Below are 27,694 nucleotides of genomic sequence, written 5' to 3'. Positions count from 1 at the left end.
TGAGTATCAATAGCACAGCTTTTAATACACAGCCAAGATAGTAATGCAGCTATGTATGCACTAAACTCCAAGAAGCTCCGACGCCGTTCGGCATCGGAGCTTCCTGGAGTTATGTGTGCACATAGCCTAGCCTACCCAATTACAAGTCAATGCAATGAGAGTTTCAACGGCCTGCACATGCGACATACTTTTAATTTTAATGCAAATAATCAATATTTTTTTCATTTTACATGCTTCAAAATCAATCAAACAAAGCTTAAATTCCTTACAGATATCAAAATGTTAAAATAACGCTTACCTCAGTGTCTCAGTCTAACAGATTATTTGAAATCTCGAAGTCACGTCATCAAGCAGTCAATTCGTCAGTCAGTTTAAACAACGCGGCAAGCTCTCGAGCGAGCGCGCCGCACCGGCCGGGTACGATTCACTGACCTCTACAGTGGTACGATTATATACGGTGCGTCCGCAGTTGACCCCCTCTCTGTAAACGTTTTACAGGACCTATCCAAGAACGTTTTATTTGTAACGTCCAAAAAATGTTTTCTGAACGTCTTCAAAAGACCTAGCTCTGCAGCGAATGTAAGGTCCCAACTTAGACGTTATATAAACGTTTTTTAAACGTTTAATATGGACGAAGACGTACGGAACCTTATAAGAACGTTCTGTAAACGTTTTAAAAACGTTTTGTGTTTGCTGGGTTAGAACTGCGTGACTTTTCAAAGACTCAAAATCATCGTGACGTCATCCAGGCGCCATTTTGTGAAAATCAACTAATGATCATATCTTCATAACGGATAGAAATTTTCATTCATATTTATCATGATTAAGATCAATATCCGTCCGGTCAATTTTAGGTCAATAAACGTGCGTAGACGCGCGCGTACGCGTTTGTGCGCGCGTTAATGCGCGTGCAAAAATAAAAAATGCTCTTAATCGTCTTAAATTTTTTTTGCATACGTTTCAGGCCATTTAAAGCATTTCGCAAAAAAAATCGCGCACACGCGCATGCGTGCGCGTTTTCGCGCGTACTGGCATTTTGCAACATAGAATCGCCGAATTTTCTCTGTAATCATATTTGGCACATTTTTCCAAGCATTTTGATAATTGTTTCACCTTTTATTAACGCAATGAGCGTCCGTCAAAGTTGACAGCACGCGCGGATTTGCGTTATCTTTATCCACAATACATGGGCAAAAACATGCCTATATAAAATTCATTGTAACTCTTTAGAATAGATAGAAACTCCCAATATTTTTTCATATTTGGATCGATTATGACATGGAGATATGATTTCATGTCTCATTTGACCCTCAGTTAAGTCATAATGTCATCATAATGGCCTCCAAACTCAAAATTTAAATTTGCATATTATGACGTTTGCATATTTTTGGGAAATTGATTGTATTTCTGTAAATATAGATTGTTTTTCTCCTAAATTTTGATATATTCTAGCTGAGATAATTTTCAACAAATGCTGTGTCCACTCATTTCCAGTTTGACAAAGGTATCATGGCGTATTTTTGCGATTAAAGGATGCATGTCAGTTTTTCACATTTTGCGTGTATTGTCTATAGGACATGACTATTTCTCAAAACTGGATTCTACATGTCCGTCTTTCGCGAGCAATATCTCTGTTGTTTTACCTTTGTTTACGCTGAGCTTCGAGTATGTTGTAGCGGAGACAATAAGCTATCATAACTGTGCACTTTATTTTTTGGTCAGATGCCGGGATCATGCTCATATTTCACTTACAAAGTGGGATTTGTGAATTCTATTTTCCGTTTACGTTTAATCTCTATGGGAAATGTTTTTGTATATCGTTAACGCACTTGACTTCTATCCTCGAGGTCCCTGGTTCGAGTCTGGGCGTCTCCAACCATTTTTTTCCCTTTACTTTTTTTTTCTTTTTGACCTTTCACTGTACCATCTCCTTTGATTATTAAAACACGTAGATCCGCAAATAATGTAATAAACTATTTGTTTTATTATTACCCTATTTTCACTTAAACGATTACTTTTTGTGTCTAATCCCTATGGGAGATGACTTTTCCTCAAATCTGGATTCTACATTTCTGTCTTTTGCGAGCAATATCGCCGTTATTCCTGCTTGGATTTTGTTGATTTTTGAGGATGTTGTAGCTGAGACTATATGCTATCTAAATCACCCCTCATTTTTTCAATACGATATCAGGATCACGTTCATGATCATGATCATCTTCATTATCATCATGATCATCATTATCATAATGATGATAATTATTTATCAATTACATTTTCATTTCTTTGAATAAGATAAAATCGTCAAAATGTGTTCTCCATGATGTAAATTAGAGTCAAGGGTGTAACCGGTTACTAATCTATCTTCCCTAGATCCATAATGATCAAGGGATCGACACAATTTAAACTTGACATATGGATAGATCATAATGGGAAAAGTATTTTATAAAATATTATGATATCGTGTATTAAATGCATTCTTCGTTATGTAAACCAATATCATACGTATCACCTAATTCGCCTAATTGACGAATTAAAGTCTAGTCTCCTATTGTGTTTCTAAAGACCGAGGTTTCCCATGTTTATTTACGAAAATGGACATTCAATACTGGTAAGTTATTCGATAACATCACTCAGTCTGATTTGATCCGAGATATATTTCATTAATAAATCAGTGTTAAAGCTATCTAGTCTCAAACAAACCTACAGCATTATTAGTTCCAACGCCTTGTTAACAGTGTTCAAATGAGAGAAAATGGTGCTAAGGTAATGACTTCAATGATAGATGTACAATTAAAGATAATCTTGAAGTTTCAAAAACAGGCCATTATTAATGAGACAAATTGGGAAAAATGATCTGATCGATTTCTTAAATCTCCCAACTCTATTATTACAATTTAATTACATTTAAGGTGAATGAAAATTGTCACAAAGCAATGCAATTGCTCTATATACCATTCCAGACATTTAAGTGTTGAAAGATTTGTAAAAGCCTGTTATATGTCTTATTTTCATGGAACATAGTTGGAAAATTCAAAAATGGTGTGGAGAATTTTCTGTTAGAGGTTGTCGCACGGTGGATTTTTCTTGTTTTGTTTGCATGTTAGAGAGTTAGTACATTAGAAGGAATATAATAAGTAACATTTCATACAAAACTTACGCAGTTTTTTCATCAACCTTCATCAATGTTACCGAGTCACTTAAAGCCAGATTGATATTGTTAATTTGTTCGATGACATCATTTAGTTTAATTTGATTGGAGATATATCTCATTAATGAAACCGTGTAAAGGCTATATAGTCTCAAACAAACTTACACCATTAAACTTCAAGCTCACTCACACATGATATATTGCGACACTTTCAAGGCTACCTATTATGTCAAGTTCATGTATATACAAACGGCACCAGCTTCAATATTAAATGTAAGTTCTTCTTACTTAAGTCATTGGTCTGGAAAGAATTATTTGCCAACTTTATATTGTATTAAATTTTCACGGAAAATGGTATATACATTGTAATGCAATTTTCAGGACAACCATACTTGTCATTTGTTATATTTGCTATATGATACTAAAGCATATCGTTACGCTTATCGATAGGATAATGTGAAGTACGTGTCAAACATAAACATCATTACGTGCTATTATTAACCGGACTAGGCAGTTTAAAATGTATAAAACATGTATACTATTGCCAACAAGCAAGTTTTTCAACAAAGCATTCAGAAATTGAACAACTTTGCATATTTTAGTCAGGACAGATTTGAACACCGAAAAAACCAAGGTGTTAAATTTCTTCCTTCTCTTTCTTTTAAAATATATGCCTAGATTATCTTAGGCAAACTACATCTTGTAAAGAGACATTGATTTTTGCTGAATAAAAATAAAGATATGACAAAAAGATAGGATATACGTTTGCAATTTAAGAATATATGGTACAATGTACGATACTTACTGTTTGCCTGCAATGGTTTGTATTACCATTCAGGCTGGAGTGGTGCTCGGAAACAAATGTGCAAAGTCCCAATCCCAGCACCTCACTGCCAATCCAGATGGGATTTCTTTTTTCCCCTTAAATAACATAAATAACATAGCTCTGAGCAGATTAATTACACACGTTTAATTGGAAACGTTCTGGTTCTAGGGTCATCTTTTTAAAAGGAGACACTAGATTTGATTCTGAAACTGGAGAAAGTGAAAGTAACATGTAAGAAGTGCTTTGGCCTTTGATCTAAAAGATGATGATGTGGATCCTAATCAAATGATTGGTTGAAAACGTACATGTGACCAGGCATTTATTTTGCCTAACGCGTAATTTGGATAATGACCGGTCATCAGTAAAATCATGTTATAAACCATCATTTTATAACACAAATAAAACGTAATCTTATAAAACAAAGAATACACATCATTTTATTCGGGCATTAGTAAAATTACCCACACTCGGTACCTTCAAAGCACTCCAAACACCCTCGGCTATCGCCTCAGGCGTGTTTGACTGTTCCAAAGGTACCTTGTGTGGGTAATTCCTACCAATGCCCTTACTGCTGTGTATTATTTGTATACTAGTGCTACACTGCACTGCTTGTACTTAGTTTCAAGCTCTTTACACAAATTCACACTGACAACGTCAGTGTTACATCTCTCGGATTGTAATGATAGGTTTACCAATTATGCCTATAAGATGTGCCTTTGTTGATGCAAATATGATAACCACGCCTGATCATGCACATTTTGTACGAATTATTATTTGACAACTATGAAAAAGAGCCAAGAAAGCGTTTCAGGAGTAAGTCCGTAAACCATTTAATTAAGAGCTAGATGCAGTTCTCCTCATAACCAAAAATATATCGGCATTTTTTTTCTGACCCCATGAGGAAATGTGGAATCTTTAAGGCTTTTGAACAGAAGAAGAAAAATAATACGTGTCCGCAAATAATTGTCAAAAATGTTTTTTCGAAACCTTTAGGTGAACTTGAATATACTTTGTAAGTGGAACCTTTTTTTAAGGGAAGGGGGTTTGGCTAATTTATTATTTATTTTGATGTTGTCCGGCTATGATAGGGTGAACATAAGTTCTACCCAAATAAATAGTGTAAAATAGTCATACTAGAAATTAGAAATGGTCATAAGTTTGCCAGTAGTTGATCACAGTATCTAACTTTTGTATTTGCAGAGTGTCAAAATGACACAGCCGTTGCACAATATCTTCTGGAAATCATGTTGTTCTTTGTCGATTTAAGAAATATTCTTTGACAGATCTACTTTGTAAGTTGTACTACAAGTATACAATGTCAGGAGCATTACAGGAATCAGTGAGAGTTTCTTGTTCAATTCCAAGTCAAATTTTACGAGTGCAAAGCGGAGCCCCCCCCCCCCCAATCATATTATAGCAACTTTGATGAACTAGCGCTACCTTTTACATGTACTATAGGATTTCCCGGCCAAATTCGCGAGTTTGTCATTCAAATTAGTTTGTCTTGCTTTCAAATTCGACGGTTTTAGTGCAGTCAGGTATAACTCGGGTTTATATTCCCTTTTCTAGTTTTCAAATCTATGGACTTTTCGTTAGAATCTACATATGTTTCATTCAAATTAACGAACATTATGCTTCTTTCGCTATTTGGTCATTCGATTTGGCGCAACACGATTTTCTGACAACGCGACGGTGTACTTCTAGCATTCTAATTCATTTGTAGCATTCAAATTAGCTCTTTGTGCACTTAAAATGATGGTCATTATACATTTCTCGTTTATTACACACTTTTTATAGCTCATTCTTTTTCTTTCAAGATTGTTTTTTCATGTGTATTTCATCATATTTCATTTTCTTGCATTTATACAATTATTATTATTAGATTTATCTGATATTCATCAGCATTTAAGTTTGATTGATAAGAAGAAAAAAAAACGACTTGCATCTACGGAACTGACGGTCTCAGTATATTTGTAAATGTTCATTTAAGGAAGTTGTTTGTCTTATGTTTTATCATAAATTGATCATAATTTCATCATAATTTCATTATGGAAGAACGGTATAATATCGTGACTGGAGTAGGGAGGGATTAGAGTCAACAATTTGAACATGATTCATTATTTAGCCATGTCTTAGCCATCGATCTGCTGGCGGGCAGGTAAACTATGAAACTCTTTAAGAAAAACAGAGGGGTGTGCTGGGTATAAGAGACGAAGTGAATTACTTTTGTAAAATTCCGAGTCTGTAGTAAAAAAGGGCGATTGAGGGTACCCCCACCTTTCCCGGGTATATGAACATGTCCGTGCAGAAATGTCATATCCCTTGATTTCGCCCCTTCTCTACTTTATGTCTGACTACACCCATCTGCATTGTCCTGAAAATAAATAAATGGAATAACAGCTTAGACCCTAATGGCAAATCATGCATTTTAACTGCATTATTTAAATACTGTAAAAGTTTGTTGCAATTCTTCCCCTAACATTCCTAACTTGAATAAAAATATTACGAATACGAATGACAGGTGTTAATTTGAATGATAAAAATTACGCTTCGACAAGTGAATATTTATTTGAATGCTAGTTGAGCAGTTTCTAAATTTAATGACAGATCTATGAAACCCTTCGACCAAAATCCTAAATAAAATACAAAAGCTGGAAAATTGAATGATGATTGGCATGGCAAAGCCGATCTGCGCTAACTTAAATGCAAAGTAAATGAATTCGAATGACAAACACGCGAATTTGGCCGGGAAATCCTATATAATAGGCTTTACTCACTCCAGCAAAGCATAGAGTAGGGTGTCTTAACGATTTTTTATTTTTCCCTTTTGGATTTTTTTTTTTTACCATTATGGTTGGATAATTGAAAAAAATCAACTACTCAGAAGAACACATTTCAAATTTCAAGACTCACCGATCAAAAGATACAGTCGATCCCCTGATATCTAGAATGGACAAAAAAGTGGTACACGCCGAGTTATAATTTTTACTCAACAGCTGCATAGGCGATATGCAAAAGGTGGGGGGAAGGGTATTTGCAATCGTACATAAATGTATGTGATCCCTTAGGGCTAGCGAAAAAAATAAGCACATCAACATATTCCTTACGACTTGAACTAATTATCCCTCGGGGTGGTCGATTCTCAATAGTGGGAAATCTCCGAGTTATCATGGAAACAATGTTAAAATCGCCGTTTTAATATTGTTAGAGTTACGATTCGGCCACCTTTGGGAATTACAACGGTAACATGCTCTTTCATATGACACCCTATTTGTTGTGCATCACCTTCAGGATCACAAAGCATAAGGTTTGAATCACAATTTGGTAATTAAAAACATTGACCAATTTTGCATAAGCACACAAAACCAGGTGCACGATCAGACACCTTACATAGAGAGTCAATGCTAAGGCGACCGCTGTACTAAGTCCTGACAGTCAATACACACAAATGCACACAATGAATACGATGTGGCTGATCGGCAAGTTTGACAGTAGACTCGATCACGATTTGAATTTTTAAATTATTCTTTCTACCCTAACATCGATAAGTTGAAAAAGTTGTATTTTACTGCTATTTAGACACTGTAGGTGTCATTAACTGTCACTAAAGTAAAGTACCGATTTTAAATGAAATCAGATGTGATTTGTACAGTGGTGTTTGAAATGTTGAGAATCAATAGAACAGCTTTTAATACACAGCCAGGATAGTAATGCAGTTATCGTACATAGGCGAGATGCAAACAAAATACTTGATCTAGGCCTAACACAAATAGCTGAATGTGGGACAATAATTAAGGAAATGTGTATCAGAGGAGTATTCGCGACGTCGAAATTCGACGAGCGATATACAAAATATTCTTTTATGTTTCAAGACAAATTTATTCCAGAAATAAGCAAACGATATTTTTAGTTTTGTATAAAGCATACGCGATGAAGCGAAAATACGCTCGAAATTGAATATTTTTCCAGTTACTCTGCTTAGAATCACAAAGATCGCAGACAAGTGCTAGCGCTTGCGAATTGCACTTAAAATTGAGAAATCGTTAGGCTCGGCCATCCAGTCCTTTCACAATACAAAATAACGCCGATCAGTTGGCTTCTTGCAACAGAAAGTTGTGTTTGATATATCAGTTGCAAAAGTTGAAACTATTGATATTTGCAATCGATTGTAACTCATCTTTCTTGCAACGCCCCATCGTAAAAACATAACACTTCAAACATCTAAATATTATGGCAAACATTTAAATTTAAAGTTTTCTGAAAATAAACGTTAACAAATCGCGTGGACACTTTTCACCAATCGCAGACTCATCTCGCCAATCTAGGAGACACATATCGCCGGTAGAATGCGGCGAGATGCGTCTATACAGACGTGATTTCGCTAAGACATATAACGCCACGACATCCCGGCCGTTAAGCTTAGGGGCTCCGTCCGATGAACAGGTGCACCCTGCCATGGCTCACGGTGCCCGGCAGGGGTCCCCAAGGCGCCCGACTGGGTGCCGTGCGGTCCACTGAACTATTGTGTCCATACGCGTCTACATTGATTGCCGTACGCCTTTGAAGTGATGACGCACGGTCGCCTCAGGGCGTCCCTGCGGCGGCCGTAGCTTTTTGACAAGTACTAAGGCAGACGCAAGGTAGCCGCAAGGTGCCCGCAAGGAAGCCGAAGGGGAACCATACGTCGACCGTGCGGCCAATCTGATGCTACTGCTTCAACCCTGGAGTATATAAAACGCAAGGCTACCTTACGCCCGACGTACGGTCGCCGTGGAACCGCTATACGGCATGGGTATGGCGTGTCTAATCGCTACAGCAAACCTAGAAATAAAAACAATTATAACTCCACGTTATAATCTCACGGCGACCCTTGCGGCCTGTAAAGATAGGGAAACGCCCTCTGCGGCCGCTTTTGGGGGCGTACGGCCGCCGTATCCTAGCCGTAAAGCAAATGCGACCTAGGCATAGATAATGACGTATGTCCACCTACGTACATCTACCTCTCTCTGTATTGTTTACCCGTTCTCTTTTACCATCACAGGTACTCTGTATGTAACCATGAAATAAATACATTTCAGGGGTGGATCTAGCTTACTGCCAAGGGGGGGGGGGGGGGGGGGGAGGGGTTGACCCAGATCCAAGATTTTCCAAAAATTGCGCCGTTTTATTGTTTTACTTTTCTTTTCTTTTTTCTTCTTCTTTTTGTTCCCATTCCCCCCCCCAACCCTTTATTTTCTTTACTTGGCCGCCCAAGGGTGTGGGGGGGGGGGGGGGGGGAGGGAGGAAGGCAAACCGCCGAAACCCCACCCTAGTTCCGTCCCTACATTTATTAAACTAATTTTTGTTAATTAGACAGAATATGAACTCAGTGTACATGTATATGTAAATGAGAATCCAGTAAGAGGATTTCATTATATTGTTTGTAAGTGTACTAGTGCTATATAATTAGTGCAGCCTAAGACCAAAGAGATACTAGACTACTTACTAGTTCTGTGAAGATTGTAAGGAGTTGGAAATATAAAGTGACTGGAAAAGTTTTCAAGCTCAGTAATTTTCCTGAAAAAGGAAGTTTGGGATTGAAGTGATGCAGATGACTATTGGAAAATACATGAATAGTTTCGGAAGTGTTATGATTGTTACGACGGTAAATGAGTATTTGGGAACAATGCTGGAAACCAATTTTAGGCGTTGCTCCTTCTGTCTATTGGAATTTATTGGTTGTTCATCAAGAGTATTTTTTTCAAATGTACATTTGTCTATCTATAATTGTTTATTTATTTATTTAAATATTTTTCATTGGCATCTACTTCTATACTTATAAATTCGTTTAAGGATGTACTTATCTATCAACGTATTTATCAATTTATTCATTCTTTAACTCACTTTCATTGCAGCATTACACGACAGATGTCCTCATGTGACCGTATCATGTCGTTTAATCACTCTGGAGAGCGGTGAGACTGTACAGTTCGTCCCGAAACTCGTGCAACCCGATCAAAAGTGGTCAAAATCCGACCTCCCAGCAGGCCACCAGTTTCCTGATGATGTCCGGCGTTATTATTGCACAGAACCAGGTAGTATTTTCATGCAAATCTCCGAAATAAGGCGGCACAAAAAAAGCGGGGGGGGGGGGGGGGCAGGGAGGCCTCGTTTTCCGAAGGTTCATAACTGCAAAGTTTCGTACTTCCGAAAAATGAACTTCTCCATATCAGGGGTTCATAATCACAATGGTTGAAAGAGGGTTTATGATTTCGAACATTTGCTGCAATATTCCAGAGGTTCGTTTAATATCCGAATGTTCATAATCTCAAAGGTGTAAAAGGGTTCATTATTCTAAAAATTAAGAAGCCTCGGTATTCGGAAGGTTCATAATTCCGATAAAAGATGCACTGTTGTACCTCATTTTCGGAATTACGGATCCTATTTCATTTTCGAATATATGAACTATCGGAATTTCTTTTTGTTATGACACCGATCGGAACTTGTGGATTGCCCTACTAACGTGACCAGGCATATTATTACCGAAAATGTCATTCATTCAATATAATTACAATATTATATTCACTAATAGAGGGTGTCGTTATTATAATAGAGGTTAATTCAATTTACTCTCAGTCCAACCGTAGAGTTCGAATCCCAGCCTGGAACTAAAATGTGCTTTGGCAAGGCATACTTGTCCCTCTCCACCCAGTTGTAAATGGGTAATCTTTCGCAAACGACAACTGTAGGATAATTGGAGCGGCTCCAATAAAGAATAACATCAATGCTGAAGAGGCTCCTGGGTAAACAATAAATATTTCCGATATCACCAAAGATTTGAACCTTTTTGCATTCCGGTTTTGTTTTTTCGTGCCATGCCATTTTCAAAAGCTTCTTCTGTTCAATTTTTTCAATTTTTTTGTCAACCTTTAAAAATGTATGTTTCACACAATATCTGATGAACAGGAGAGGCATATCAACTCTAACTTAAACTTTCAAATGGACAGTTGACTTGGTAGCCTATATTTGTACTATGAATTCGTTTTATTGAAGAAAACTGAATTAAACATTGTTTCGAACTTACGTTGAATAGTTTATTGAAGGGGCCTTTTGACACCTATACGCTAGTTGTGTACAGGAAAAAAGGACATTGATTAAGCCTGCCTTAAACCCCACCCCAACGACAAAAATCTAGTACAGGATGAATAACCACATCTAACAAATTTAACCAAATTTAACTAGATTTGAACAAGCCACCATTGATATATCGTTTGAACAACCGGGTAAAAACTTAAATAACTAAAGGAAAGAATAAATAATAAATAATGATACGTACGGAAATAAATGTCGACCCTAATTGAAATCACGCCCACATTAAGTTCATTCAAATTTTTGTTGGAGCACATATCATGTTGCATAAAAATACAAAACCGCCGACCGAACAACCTGCTTTAATATTTTGAAACTTATGACTAATGCACACGTAAAAGGCGGTGAATCCATTCCAATGTGATATAATGATGTATAAATTAAATTTACTGAATTGTATTGTGCTACTTGCACGTCTCTGCGGCGGTAGCTGTTCTACTTGTGGGGGGGGGGGGGGGGGGGGAGGGGAGGGGGAGGGGGGGGGGGGGGGAGTCTTGAGGGCTCAATGATGACGTAAAGATAATATTTGTTAACCATATCCATCAGTTCATATGATTCCGAAATCAGCATGGAAGGATCACGCATGAATGAGCAGGTAGCTTAATTTGCAATTAGTTAGGAACATATGCCATTTTTGTTTTAGGAAATGAAATAGGCAGTTGAACAAATGCACTTTTGCTATATACCCAATACAACAATTGTGCCTGCTCGGTCCCAGTGTGATTCTTCCTTTAAGAGCATGTGGAAGAGGTGTATTTCCATTTATAATTAATTCCATTAAAAGCCAAATGGACCGAAATGTAGCAGGAAGTCACTCATTTTGGACAATTGGGTTTCGGACACTTTTACTTCAGACTGTCTAAAATCGTTAATGAGTGATTTTGGTTCTGATGTCATATAAACGAAGAGGAAATGAGCTTCCAGTGAAGTACAAGCTATTGAAAAATTACTTGGAATTCTTTAGTAGTCTTCTTTAAAACAAAATTGCAATTGGATGGGACACGAACCCTCGTGTCCACTATTACTACCAATATACGTCACTGTTTTGTACATGTATGTATGTATATAATGTATTAGACCTTGGGTTATTCACTTTTCTCATCCAAGTTTTTCCCCCTGTGTTATTTCTGTCACCAGCCTGCCGCTCTAACCCTTGTTTTAATGGAGGCAATTGCGAGGAGACGGACACAGGATTTACTTGTCTCTGATTAGATGGCTACCGTGGTAAAAGATGTGCAGAAAGTAAGTGAGACAAAGGGAGGTGCATGTTGTTGTTTTTTGTATGAGGGTAGGCCGGGGGACCCTTTCACACTATACTACTTATAAATACTACTACTACTTATAATAATGAATTTATCTAGCGCAGTTTGTATGAGTGGAGAATGTATTCCATAATGTGCGGAATAGTTATTTAATCCGATGACCGGGGTAATAGTAATTGTACGCGCTTTCGTACGTTATATATGGTAAAGCGCTTTATAAGAACCAGTTAATATCATAAATGTTATTATTGATTGACATGCCTTATACAAATAAAAGCATGTGTCCAATTATAAAGCAAAGGACATTAGTACTTGTTTTCCGTGTGTCTTAATGTTAATATGCAACTGCTGACAGCTATTCGAATGTTATACTAGCCCAGTATACTGAAAGGACTGCAGTTGACTAATAATTATTCCACTATGCTGAAGATACGGCAGTAGTTGATTGTTGGTTATGTGGAAAGTACTGTAATAGTAGTAGCTTGATGTAATTAATAATAATAATAATAATAATAATAATAATAATAATAATATAGAGTATTTGTAATGCGCCAACTCCACATGACTAATGTGTTCGAGGCGCATGGAGAATTAGCATACACAAGTGTATTTAAAATGATGTTAATTCATCAATGTTTTATAACTGTTTGTATTTCATAAACTCAATAAGTTGGGCTTTATTTAATAATTGGTATTACTTATTCTATATAATTAAAAGAATTAAACTAACAGGAGAGGAAAAAGGAAAGGAACTATTAAAATGGTATATATGAGGTTGAGACAATGACTTTTGATTTCATAACTCAGAAATGTGGTTCTGTTAGTTATATGGACTTGGTAATTGAACATTTCATCAGTTTGTGTAGAAACGTTTAGAGCCAAAGTGTAAAGCGTAGTAATTTTGTTGGAGTTGGCATTTCCAGTTAAACACAAGTTTAACTAGAAAATGCTATGTTTTATAATTGAACATTTTATATTGACATTTCGGGAATTTCACCCAAACATGAATGTATAAATTAGTATGGTACGTTTGATGGACATTAAAGAGTTGAAAATGATTGCATGAGCAAAATTCAATTAATGGTTTTAAAAAATTGGTAGATGTAAGAGGTGTAGCGCCACCTCTTGTCGGAGACGGGAAGGGATACATTTATTCAGACACAGATGATGTATGGTGTGTTGAAATTTAATTGCTATTTTATCTTTTTTATCAGATGTGAATTGAACTAAATTAAATTAAACTAAATCATCTTTATTGCCTGAGGTGGTTTCAGTTCAAGATACTGCATAGAATTCGTTATATGAAAGATGCTTTGCTAAGATTTAAATTAGTGTAAAGATAACCTAATACCCCCTAATACATTCTGTAATAACAGTGAAGAAACAATTCTACATATATTTTGTTACTTTATTTATTCAAACGAAATATGATCAAAACTTGAGCATTGACTGTTCCGTAATAATGTACATATTAAGTTTAAAATGAAAATAAATTGTTTGGGTTTAATGGAAGTAACTACGGTGCCCTCAACTGCATTATAATTATAGTAAAGAAAGAAACTTTTGCAGCCAAATGCAAACAGTTATTTGCCAGTTTTTTAACATATAATATTAGCGATAAAGTGTTATCATGATATGGAAAAGTATATTATGTAAAACAAATCTGAAAAAAAAAATTATGAAAAAGTGGTTTCCTTTTACAAACTGTTTCTGATTGTTTGTTTCTCCTAAATTATTTTGCTAGGTAGGCTAAATCTGTGATATTTTAAAAATGAACTGCAATTTGAAACTGATATCTATAAATGTAAGTTCTTATCATATTTTGAATGGCCAAGAATATCATTTTGAAATTCTGCATGTACATATTTCTTCTTGTATACGTATTATGCATGTGAATGATATTATTCAATAAAGAAACCCGGTGGAAGGAAAACAAAATCTGTATTGCCTGACCTGTATAGCATAAAAGCCTGTTCAGATATGGCGCGGTGAAGCGCCGCAAGATTTAGAGCCGTCATGTAAATGAACGGCAACTGCGGGCCGCATAGGACTTGAATGTATTCACTGAGCAATTTGAAGAGCATTACATTTTGCGACGTGATATATATACGTGTATTCGTGCATGATTTGGTGAAGTGTAGAATTGGAAACAGACTTGAAATAGATGTTACGTCACGGCTTGACGCTCATGCGGGATCTCGATCTTTGTCAACATCATAATAAATAGCCTCGATTTCTGATAATTGTACGAGATATTCGGCTAGCCTTAAATAAATGTGTCAAAACTTAGATTAAAAACATATTATAACCCCCCCCCCATCCCCTTTCTCTCTCTCTCTCTCTCTTTATCTAAAGTGACTCTCACACTCTGCCGTGTAGGCCTACCGTGTGCCACCGTGCGCGAAAATGTCTGCGGACGGTGGAGAACGGCGAGGGCACACGGTGGTTCGTTATCAAAGCGGGCAACACGTTAATGTAGAATGGTTTTTGTTATTAGACAACTTCAAAATGGTAGCCCGAAAGCTAATTACATTGCAAGTTTTACATGTATTAAAAATCATTTCAACAATATGGACAAGTACACATAATACACAGTCGGGTAGATCATAACTAATTACATATTCCCTACTCACAAACAAATTGATGAAACAAATAAATAGATTCTGCGTTATTTTTTTTTCTGTAATCATTGTTAAGTGAGGAAAATTCATATTTTAAATATAAATTGAGGCTGATTAATGGAGTTATAACAAGTAAGTACTAAAGATTTGTTTAACTTCGAACCGTAATGCACATTGAATGTCTATAAAGCTACACAATATATAAGGATTTATCATAGAAACATGATTAAACACTTACTGAAAGGGAGAGAAAAGGTTAGGGAGAGAACGATGTAGAGAGAGAGAGTTAAGTTAGAAAGAAAAACAGGAAGACATGCGGAAGATGGGAGAGGGAGAGAGAGATAGGGAGGGAGTGGAATGAGAAGAATGGAACAGTTGGAACTGTGAAGACATGGAGAAGCAGAATGATGATGAAAGTAAGACGACAAGGAAAAGGCGATTAGAAAGAAATGACAAAGTAAATTACAAAGTTTCCCTTACAGAGAAAAACAGTACAATTTACCAATCATGCATTACTAAGACACTAACAGAATATATGCGTAAACACTTTAAATATGTAAAGACATAGAATGTACATGGGAACGTGCGTAACTATAAGAGATATATTCACTAATTAATCAGTTTGACAGTTAAAAACACAAGTGTATCCATTCATTACAATGTGGATTACATGCACTAATCTTTTTGAGTTGATGGGTATAAAGTTGAGCAGTATTAAAAGCAACAAAAGGCATACGATTTAAATAAGAGGTGTGGAATCGGGCAGGAATCAGGGGAATTTATGCGTTGTTGAGTAACCTGGTGAGATATGGGACTGGGCTTTTCCTGTAACGTTCTGTTTTGGACTTAGGCTCTATACAGATACGTGATTTCCGTGTGTTTCTGGTGCTGGCGTTTAGTTTAAACCAGTCTGATTGGTCGGATTTTAGTGCTTTCAGGGCAAACTTGAGGCATAGCTCTTCTCGGCGAGCATGGAGAGTTTGAAGCTTGGTCATTAATAGGGAATTCGAATAGGATATGTAATATCTACCTAGTATAATTTTTAATGCCCGTTTTTGAACATTTTCGATCTTGTTGGACTGGGCGATAGTCAATGCTCCGTTCCAGGCAGGGCAGGCATATTCGAGGAGTGGTCTTACAAATCCTATGTAAACTGTAACGAGGTCGTTGGTGGGGGGATAGAAGGCTTTCAGGGATCTTAACATGAAAATACGGCGGTTAGCACGAGAAACCGTATCCGAAACCTGTACATTCCACTTCAAGGTGTCTTCAATGGTTACTCCAAGGATTTTTACACTGCTAACCCCGTTCAGGGGGACATTATCAATAAGTACTCCTAGTGGGGGTAGTTGGACTTTACTAAAGGACAATCGCATGATTGAACACTTCTTGGTGTTGAGTTTAACGTAATTGTTATGGCACCAATCTTCTAGAGTGGATAGTGAACGGGAGATATCACGTGGCTGGTTGCGTGCATCGTGCGAGGCGGCAATGGACATGTCGTCGACGTACTTCCAGTGACTCGCTGATGAAAAATCACGCATTACATCATCAATAAGGGACAAGAATACAACAGGACCTAGGCGTCTGCCTTGTGGGACGCCAGCATGAATCTTCTCCCAGGGCGAAAGTGAACCATGGTAACGAACACAGGTTTGGCGGTCGGTCAGAAAATCGCAGATCCAAGGAAGAATCGAATGGCGGGCACCAAGATCAATATGCTTCTTAATCGCGATAGTGTGGTTGACCCGATCGAATGCCTTGCTGAAGTCGGTGCATACTACGGTAGTGGCAGTTTTTGGTGCCTCAGCTGATTTAGCAAGGTAGTTGATTAGGTCGACGATGCAAATGGTAGTTGAGAGGCCCGGTCCGCTTCCATATTGGTGTTTGTCCAAATGAGGGTTAATGTCGCGTAACAGAAGCTTGGTTATAAACAACTCAGCAATTTTGGAAAAGTGGTCGGTGAGGGATATAGGCCTCAGTTTATCCAAAGTTGCAGATGTAGGACCTTTAGGGATGGGGACAATTATTGCCTGTTTCCACTGGGTTGGGACCTTGTTATGTTGAAAGGATGCATTTAGTATCCCTGACAGGGGAATTGAGAGTTCGTAAGCAAATTCCCGAACGAGGCGTCCAGGAATGCCGTCTGGGCCGCTTGACTTGCCAGGCTTGATCTTCTTCAATTCACTCATGACTTCCCACGGTTGAACACGTGGGGGCGGTGTTTGGGCTGGCAGGTACGATGGTAGGTCTCTCAAATGTAGTTCGGGGATATCAGCGTTAACATTTGCAAAGAATTCATTAATGGCGGTAGCTATTTTCACTGGGTCATTGTCTTCAACAGTCGGAACTCGGATTATGTCTGCGTGCTAATTTGAATGACCAGACATGACTTTAATGTTCTTGTTCCAAGATGAGGGGTTTTCGCTCTTAAGATTTTGGATACGATCACGATAGAAAAAGCGTTTTGCTCTAGAGATTTCGCGAAGGACTTGATTGCGTTGGCGCTTATTTACACCCGGTGGGACCCGGCGAAAGTTTTGGGCATGTTCAAAACTTTGGCCGGCTGGCACCGGCCGCAAGTAAGCGGCAAGAGGACGGTGTTGAACGGTATGAGGAGGGTATGAATACGTTATGAAAACGGTCACACTGTATGAACACGTTCACAACACGCTCATAACCCGTTACAGAACGGTGATGAAAAATGGAGAGCGGACTGACCGTTGCCGTTCAAATCTGGTTAATAGGGGCTTTTCGTTTGTGTGGACGAGGACGGCGTTCACGTCCTCTAACGATGCGAATTGGCGTCAGACACCCGTCCTGTTCATTTCCTTATAAGTCGACACCCGTTCTCTACAAGATAATGTAATGGCCCCCTGCACGCGCTTATTCAATTTCTCCTTCTTTCACTTCTTATTCTGTTCTTCGTTTATTATTCTATTATACTCTCTCTATTTTCCTTATGTTATTCTTTGTTTTTCCTTCTTTCATCATCTCTTTTATCTTTCCATTGTATATTCTTTATCATTTTCTCTTTCTGTCTTTCCTAATGTTATTAGGTGATACGTATGAAATATACGTATCACCTTTTGATTTCGTCAAGATTTTTCTTTATTATTATTATTATTAGGTGATACGTTCGTAGACGTATCACCTTTTGATTTCGTCAAGATTTTTATTTATTAGGTGATACGTAACGAAGTCTACGTATCACCTATTGATTTCGTCAAGATTTGTATTAGGTGATACGTATGAAATATACGTATCACCTTTTGATTTCGTCAAGATTTTTATTATTTATTTATTTATTTACTTATTTATTTATTATTTATTATTCTTCCTCGAATTTGTTCGCAGGATATCTCAAGACTGAATAAAGCCATTATCATGAAACTTGCCATGAGGATAGATCTTAGTCTAACTTAGAACTGCGTGACTTTTTAGAAAGTCAAAATTATCGTGACGTCATCCAGGCGCCATTTTGTAAAAATAAACTTATGATCATATCTTCATAACGGAAAGGAATTTCTCATTTATAATTATCAGGATTAAGATCAATATCTGTCCGTTCAATTTCAGGTCAATAAATGCGCGCAAAAATGCGCGTACGCGTTTGTGTGCGCGTTAACGCGCGCGTAAAATTTTAAATTTCTCAAAATCGTTTAACAATTTTTTGCATACGTTTAAGGCCATTATAAGCATTTCATAAAAAATCGCGCTAAACACGCATTTTAGCACGTTTTCGTTTGTCACGGCCGAACGAAAAAATTTCCTTGTATATTAGTTTTGACAAAATATTCCTCATAATTTTCTGAACAATTTGATACCATGTTCATCTCTTTATCACTATTAATAACGGAATGAGCGTCCATTGAAGATAAATATCCGTGCGTGCGAGCTCATGTATTACATAGCATATATTGGCAAAAACATGCCTATCAAAAGTCCATTGGGATGAATAAGGACTGCCAATTTTTATTTAGATAGAGTATGAGTCGGAAATATGATTTCATGTGTCATTTGACCCTCAATTAACTCATGACGTCATCATAATGGCCTCCTAACTCAAAATTTCAATTTGCATATTATGACGTCAGCATATTTCTGGAAAATTGACTGTTTCTCTGTAAATATTGATCGATTTTCTTCCAAATTTTAATATGATCTAGCTGAGACAATTTTCTACAAATGCAGTCATCACAATATTTCATTTTGACAAAGGAATCATGGCGTATTTTTGCGATTAAAGGTGGCATGTCAATTTTTCACATTTTGCGTGTATTCTCTATGGGACATGACTTTTTCTCAAAACTGGATTCTACATCCTGTCTTTTGCGAGCAATATCTCCGTCGTTTTGGCTTTGTTTTCGCTGAGCTTTGAGTATGTGGTAGCTCAGACAATAAGCTATCACAAGTTTGCCCTTTATTTTTTGGTCAGATGCCGGGATCATGCTCATATTTCACTTACAAAGTGGGATTTGTGAATTCTATTTTCCGTTTACGTGTAATCTCTAAGGGAAATGTTTTGGTATATCGGTAACGCACTTGACTTCCGACCTCGAGGTCCCTGGTTCGAGTCCGGGCGTCTCCAACAATTTTTTTTCTTCACTTTTTTTTCTTTATGACCTTTCACTGTACCATCTCCTTTGAATATTTAAACAAGTAGAATCGCAAATAATGTAATAAACAACCATATTTACTTTATTATTACCCTATTATCACTTGATCCATTACTTTTTGCGTGTAATCGTTATGGGAGATGCCTTTTTTTCAAATCTGGATTCTACATTTATGTCTTTTGCGAGCAATATCGCCGTTATTTCAGCTTGATTTTTGTTGATTTTTGAGTATGTTGTAGCTGAGACTATACGCTATCTAAATGTCCCCCCATTTTTTCAATCAGATGTCATCATGGTCTGTTGATAATGATCATCAACATCACCATGATCATAATCATCGTCATCACCATTACAATCAAGATCGTCATCATTATGATCATCATCATGATCATCATTGTTTACATGTCTAAATAACTTCTCCCTTTTTCAATATAGTAAATATTGAATTAAAGATGAGCATGAACATAGGAATTGAAGACAGACCACCTAAATCGTCCCCATGACGAATTAAATTTCTAGTTTTTATTTATTGTTCCCACTTTTTTATTAACAGGATAACTCAAGATCAGTTTAGTCAATTTCGTTCAATTTTGACACAGTCAAAGGTCATTGTCATGAGACGTTAGAGTAACATTTTCAAGGTCATGAAGTCTTCATGACGTCATCCATGCGCCATTTTGTGTTATTTTTTGGTACTTTTTACTCATGATCCTATCTTCATAACGGAAAGACATTTCTCATTCATATTTATCATGAATAAGGTCAATATCCGTCCGGTGAATTTCAAGAAAGAAAACGGGGGCGCATGCGTATGTCCGCGCGTAAGCGCGCGCGCAAAAAATAAAAATGCTCAAAATCGTCTTAAATTCATTTTGCATACGTTTCAGGCCATTTTAAGCATTTTGCAAAAAAAACGCGCACACGCACATGCGCGCGCGTTTTCGCGCGTAATGGCATTTTACAACATAGAATCGCCAAATTTTCTCTGCCATCATATTTGGCACATTTTTCCAAGCATTTTGATACCTTGTTCACCTTTTTCTGCCCATTAATTACGGAATGAGCGTCCGTTTAAGATATTTACCGTGCGTGAGAGCTCTTGTAATACATAGCATACATGGGCAAAAACATGCCTATACAAAATCCATTGTAGCGCTTTAGGATGCAAGGTGACCCCAAGATTTTTTTCATATTTTGATAGAGTATGATTCGGAGATATGATTTCATGTCTCATTTGACCCTCAATTAACTCATGACGTCATCATAATGGCCTCCCAACTCAAAATTTCAATTTGCATATTATGACTTCAGCATATTTCTGGAAAATTGATTGTATCTCTGTAAATATTGATCGATTTTCTTCCAAATTTTGATATGATCTAGCTTAGACAATTCTCTACAAATGCAGTAGCCACAATAATTCATTTTGATAAAGGCATCATGGAGTATTTTTGCGATTAAAGGTGGCATGTCAATTTTTCACATTTTGCATGTATTCGCTATGGGACAAGACTTTTTTTCAAAACTGGATTTTACATCATGTCTTTTGCGAGCAATATCTCCGTCGTTTTGGCTTAGTTTTCGCTGAGCTTTGAGTATGTTGTAGCTGAGACAATAAGCTAACACAAATGTGCCCTTTATTTTTCGATCAGATGCCGGAATCATGCTTATATTTCACTTGCAAAGTGGGATTTTAGAATTTCATTTTCCGTTTACGTGTAATCGCTATGGGAAATGTTTTGGTATATCGGTAACGCACTTGACTTCCGACCTCGAGGTCCCTGGTTCGAGTCCGGGCGTCTCCAACAATTTTTTTTCTTTTTGACCTTTCACTATACCATCTCCTTTGAATATTAAAACATGTAGAATCGCAAATAATGTACTAAACAACTATATTTCCTTTATTATTTCCTATTATCACTTGATCCATTACTTTTTGGGTGTAATCCCTATGGGAAATTACTTTTTCTCAAATCTGGATTCTACATTCCTGTCTTTTGCGAGCAATATCGCCGTTATTTCAGCTTGATTTTTGTTGATTTTTTAGTATGTTGTAGCTGAGACAATACGCTATCTAAATGTCCCCTCATTTTTTCAATTAGATGTCATCATGGTCTGTTGATGATGATCATCAACATCACCATAATCATCATCATCGTCATCACCATTACTATCATCATGATCATCATTGTCTACAGGTCTATATAACTTCTCCCTTTTTCAATATAGTAAATATTATAATCTATCATACGACTTGAAGACAGACCACCTTATTCGTCCTCGTGACGAATTAAATTCTAGTTATATATTTTTCTTATTTCTAACCACTTTTTTGTTGGCAAGATAACTTGAAAATGGCTAAATCAAATGCCTTAAAATTTGGCACACATATGTATAGGCATATGTACAAAGCACAATAACATTTTCAACATTGACCTTTACTGATGACGTCATCTAGGCGCCATTTTGTAAAATTTTACGAAAATCAACTCATGATCATATCTTCATAACCAATGGTTATTTCTCATTCATTTTTATCATGATTAAGGTCAATATCCGTCCGGTCAATTGCAGGTAAAATAACGCGCGCGTGCGCGTACGTCCGCGCGTCAATGCACGCACAAAATTTTTAATCGCTCAAAATCGTCTCAAAATCATGTTGCATACGTTTTAGGCCATTCTAAGCATTTTACAAAAAATCGCGCACGCGCGCATGCGCGCGCATTTTCGCGCGTAAAACTATTACACAACACAGAATCGCCATTTTTTTTCTTTCATAATATTCCACATATTTTTACAAACAAATTGATACCATGTTTGTCTCTTTATGACTATTAACCCGTTCAGCTCGGCATTATTCAGCCTGATAGCCACCTCACAAACGAGATTAAAAATCGAACACGCCGTACCGTGAGACCGCTCAGCGCGCGCCACAATGTGTGTGCGTTCAAGCGGCCAGAGGCTTCGACTAACGGGAACCTAGCGAATGCGCAGATCATTTGCCAATCTGGCTTTGTCATGTCGAGAACACGTTGCACGGCCGTTCTCTGCTGTGCTCCAAGCCTCTCATTCTTTCAGCTCTTTCGTAGGGTTTTCTTCTTCGTTATCTTTTCTTCTTCTTCTTCGCCTCATTCTTATTTTGTTCTTCTTTCTCTTTTTATTTAGATACTCAATTTTATGAGAAAAATACACAATTTATTAGAAATTAAAGATTTGAATGTAAATCTCTGTTGCATCATATTCATATAAAATAATTTACCAGCCTAAATTGACGGTTATAATATTATTTTGTCGGACATTATACTATAGCGAAAAGATATAGACATGATAAAATGAAACTAGAGAAGAATCCAGAATGGGGGAGGGTTGGGGTGAAAGGAGAGACAAAATAGAATAATAATAAATAAATACAGTACAGACTATACCGATGTGCCATGTGGAGAGCAAAATAATTAGTTTGTTTTATTTACTAATGTAAAGCGCTTTGAGAATGTTTATGCCATATAAATATCAATATGTATGAATATATTGCCAAATTTTGACAATTGTAGTTTGTAAGTATATGTATTGACAAAGTACATACAAGTAAAACCGACACAGAAATGTCTGCAAGTATTTGGGACCTATATAGAATGTGCGAAAAGAGCTTTGTCTTTGTCTTTGGCCCATGCATGTTCCCACAGCTGAGTTACGTAAGAGGAACAATGAACGTTGCTGAGGGTACGGGTGGGTCGTTGTCATGGCTATAAACTCTAAAGAGCGGAAGTAAGGTAAGGGTTTAATTGAATAATCGGATAACAGATCTGAGATTATATTATCCAAAAAAGAAAAGAGAAGAGTATGAATTTACAAATAGTACCAAAAAATAGAAGAAAAAAAATAAAGTGAAAGGCGTAAATATTCTAAAAAAGAATGAATAACCGATAATACCAAACAACAACAACAACAACAACAATGAACTGACTTTGTATTCATGTATAACCCTGGTTTATGTTGTTTTGGGGGAGGGAAGGGTCTTGTTGTTATTGCAGTTGTCGTTGCTGTTTTTTAAATTTTTAAATGGGATCACGTTCCGACATTCTCATAAATAAAAATAAAATAACGTAAAGCCAGACTTTACCCTATCTGAAACACTCATTCAAAGACAACAATCATGCACGATAAAGGAATGGACAAGAATATGTGATAAAGATAAAAGGTCACAGACAAATAGATAATTATAAGAAATGATTGTTTCTCTCTCTCTCTGCTTATGTGTCTCTCTCTCTCCCTCTATCTCTCACTCGGTCGCTTTCTCTGTCTATCTGCCAATTTTGTTCCGCCGTTTGCTTGTATGCCGGCATCATTCCTTTTTTGAGATAAATTATTATAAAATAATGATGGTGTACACACTTTATTATACCTTATATTTATTATAGGGAGCGAAGTGAAAAAAGAGCGGCTGATAATGTCTAAATGCGAAGAATATTACTGTACAATAATTATATTTTCAAAGTAAAACTTTTGAATGAAAATCTCTGTTGCAACAAATTGATATAAACACTGTTTATTACGCTATATTGACAATACTATTATACGTCGGACATTATACTTTAGCGAAAAGATATCTATATGATAACAAAAAGGACAGACTAAAGGCGACAAAAATCGGAGCTGGGGTGGGGGGGGGGGAGGATGATCGGAGAGACAAATATCATATAAATAAATACAGTACGGACTACGTCCAACTTTCTATCTCTCTCGCCCCCTTCCCCCTCCCCTTTCTCTCTCTCTCTCTCTCTCTCTCGCTCGTTCTCTCCTTCTCTTTCTATTTCACCTCTCTCTCTCTCTCTCCCTCTATATGTCTCTCTGTCTATCTGGCAATGTCGTTTTCCATCTTCATCTCTTTTTATTAAATGTTTTCTATTCCTCCGTTTGCTTGTATGCCGACATCATCTCTTCCTTGAGATTAATTATTATAACGTAATTATCCCTGATGATGTACACATTATACCTTATATTTATTATGGGAAACGAAATAGAGAACGAGCGGCTGATAATGTCGAAATGCGAAGAATATTACTGAACAATAATTATATTCCCAAAGTAAAGCTTTTGAATGAAAATTTCTGTTGCATCAAATTGATATAAAAAAATGTTTAAAATGCTATATTTACAATACTATTATACGTCGGACATTATACTTCAGTGAAAAGATATCTATATGATGAAGAAAAAAAAGGGCAAACTAAAGGGTAAAAAAAAATCGGAGCTGGGGGGGGGGGGTGATCAGAGAGACAAATATTATATAAATAAATACAGTACGGACTACGTCCAACTTTCTATCTCTCCCGCCCCCTAGCTTACCCCTCCCCTTTCTCTCTCTCTCTCTCTCCCCCTCGTTCTCTCTCTCTCTCTCTCTTTCCCCCTCTCTCTCTCTTTCTGTCTTTCTGTCTATCTGGCAATGTCGTTTTCCATCTTCATCTTTTTTATAATGTTTTCTATTCCTCCATTTGCTTGTTCGCCGGCAGCATCTCTTCCTTGAGATTAATTATTATAACGTAATTATCCCTGATGATGTACACATTATATCTTATATTTATTGTAGGAAACGAAATAGAGAACGAGCGGTTGATAATGTCGAAATGAGAAGAACATTACGGAACAACAATTATACCAAGTAAAACTTTTGATTGTAAATCCCTGTTGCATCAAACTGATTGATACAGAAGTTGTTTATTATGCTATATTGACGGTACTATTATACGTCGGATATTATACTTTAGCCCAAAGATATAAACAAAACAAAACATAAAAATGGAAAGAAAAAATGTGAGCTTGAGGGGGGGGGGGGGGGAGGGGAGTCGGTGAGAAAAATATCATAGTAATAAATACAGTACAGACTACGTCCAACTTTCTATCTCCCCCCGCCCCCCCCCCCCCCCCCCCCCCCCCCCCCTCTCTCTCTCCCTGTCCGTCTGTCTCTCTGTCTATGTCGTTTTCCATCTTCATCTTCATAATGTTGTCTATTCCGCCATTTGCATGTATGCCGACATCATCCCTTCCTTGAGATTAATTATTATAACATATCCTTGATGTTATACGTCGGACATTATACTTTAGCAAAAAGATATAATCAAACAAAAAGCAGACAAAATAAAGTAGAAAAAAATCAGAGTTGGGGGGTGGGGGTGACCGGAGAGACAAATATCATTAAATATCATTGTACGCATATTTTATTTGTTTTGTATGTAATGGAAAGAGCTAAATGAATGACAGAGATTAGAACAAAATCATAATTCATCACAATCATCTCTCTCTCTCTCTCTCTTTCTATCTATTTATCTATCTTTCTCTGTCTGTCTCTGTCTGTCTCTATCCTCCCCCTTCCCTCTCTGAATACGTCAGGAATTTCGTGAAATTGGAATTGTGCTTCAGTGTATTTTATTTCCGTATCGCGTTGTTGTGTTTGTTTTTTTGTTTTTTGAAAGGATGTGGCTAGTAAGGAGTTAATCGCCGTAGTATTGGTAGTCTTTTATTTATTCGAAAATAAATGATATTGAAAATATAGTAATTCATTATATTACGGAACAATAAAGAAAGAAGTGCAAACAACGTGATAATTCACTTTATTTGTCTTCGTCTCCATCTGTGTCCTTGTTCAACCTATCGTGTCAATAAAACTTAGATAATCCTCGTTTCATGATCAGTTCTGTAGATGGCATGTACATGCATACATGATAATTTTCTTCATCTTGCACTCGCTTTTCTTCATTGCCAGAAAACTTGTTTTATGTTGCCTTGCATTTTTTTCAACAATGGTAGCATCTTTGATTGGTTTTAGATGTGGTTGATGTGCTGCGTGACGTGCGGGACCACAGCGTCCCGTACGTCACGCGGCGCATTGGTTGCATTTGGAATTGATTGGGAGATTGGTCGGAGCTGGAACTTTCCACACGGGTGAACTGGCCCATGGTGGCCGCAGACTCGTGCCGGGGGATGGCCGTATGAGTGGTTTCATGTGTTGTTGTTTCTTGTTTGGGGTCTCTGGGTGTCCTGTGCGTCGCAGTCCAAATGGCTTGGACCTGCCCAAGACGTAATCAGGTTATTTTCAAACATGATTTTGTTCATTGAAGGTTTATGTCCAATCTTGTCATTTTGGTATTTGCACTGATGTGTGTTTAGATTTACTTATAATAGTTATAATTAATCGGGAGTCTTGCTTGAGGACACCGCGGTCATGATATTTGTTGATAATTTTCTCAATATTGTAATTATGTATTTTTTATTTTTGGATATAGAATTATGTTTTTTTGATATTCTCACTTTCTTGTCACTGCACGCTCACCCTTCACTCCTTCACTCTTGCGCGCTCCATGTTAATATGTCACTCAAATTAAATGAATCCTGATGTTTTAATAGATGACCAAAATTTAATTGAACACAATAGTGAATATTATACAATAAATGAATTTAATAAGAAGATTGATTTCGATTTTAATAACATTCATGATCAATCTACCTTAAGACCAACTAATAACATTAGTAATCAATTTAGTCTATTTCATATGAATGCTCGAAGTTTGAATAAAAATTTTCTTCCTTTTGAAATATTAATGGACTCTATTAATAATTTTCCCGTTTCGGCCATTGGCATCACAGAAACGTGGTTACATGAAAATTCACCCGAATTGTTTAATCTTTATAATTATGAAATGATACGTAAAGACCGTAAGAATGATAGAGGAGGTGTTGCCATATACATAAATAATACATTTATTTTCAAAATTCGAACTGATATAGAAATTGAAGGTTCCGAAAGTTTATTTATAGAAGTTAGTGTGAGTAAAAATAAAAATATGATAATAGGAACTTTTTATAGACCACCAACTAGTGATGTAGATACTTTCATAAATCAAATAGATTCCGTTTTGAATAAGATATCGCAGGAAAATAAACATATATATTTAATGGGTGATTATAATTTAGACTTAGTTAATAAAACAAACAATAATATATTGAAATTTTGTAATACTATGTTATTATATTCTTGTTATCCCCATATTTCTAAACCTACTAGAATTGATAATGTAACAATAAGTGAAACATTA

The 27,694-nt window shown here is 36.7% G+C and overlaps 1 long non-coding RNA gene across 1 annotated transcript; it reads left to right on the top strand.

The window, feature by feature from the left end:
* Positions 1 to 9,867: 9,867 nt before the first annotated feature.
* On the top strand, positions 9,868 to 13,988 carry LOC115919723. The gene is made up of 2 exons (XR_004061976.1): positions 9,868 to 10,048; positions 12,240 to 13,988. It is a non-coding gene; the product is annotated as an uncharacterized LOC115919723 (long non-coding RNA).
* The last annotated feature ends 13,706 nt before the right edge of the window (positions 13,989 to 27,694 follow it).

Source organism: Strongylocentrotus purpuratus, unplaced genomic scaffold (assembly GCF_000002235.5).
Source record: "Strongylocentrotus purpuratus isolate Spur 01 unplaced genomic scaffold, Spur_5.0 spur5_scaffold_7, whole genome shotgun sequence".
NCBI classification, from domain to species: domain Eukaryota; kingdom Metazoa; phylum Echinodermata; class Echinoidea; order Camarodonta; family Strongylocentrotidae; genus Strongylocentrotus; species Strongylocentrotus purpuratus.
The sequence above is the reverse complement of the archived record's forward strand: the minus strand, read 5'-3'. Positions and strand labels throughout refer to the sequence as shown.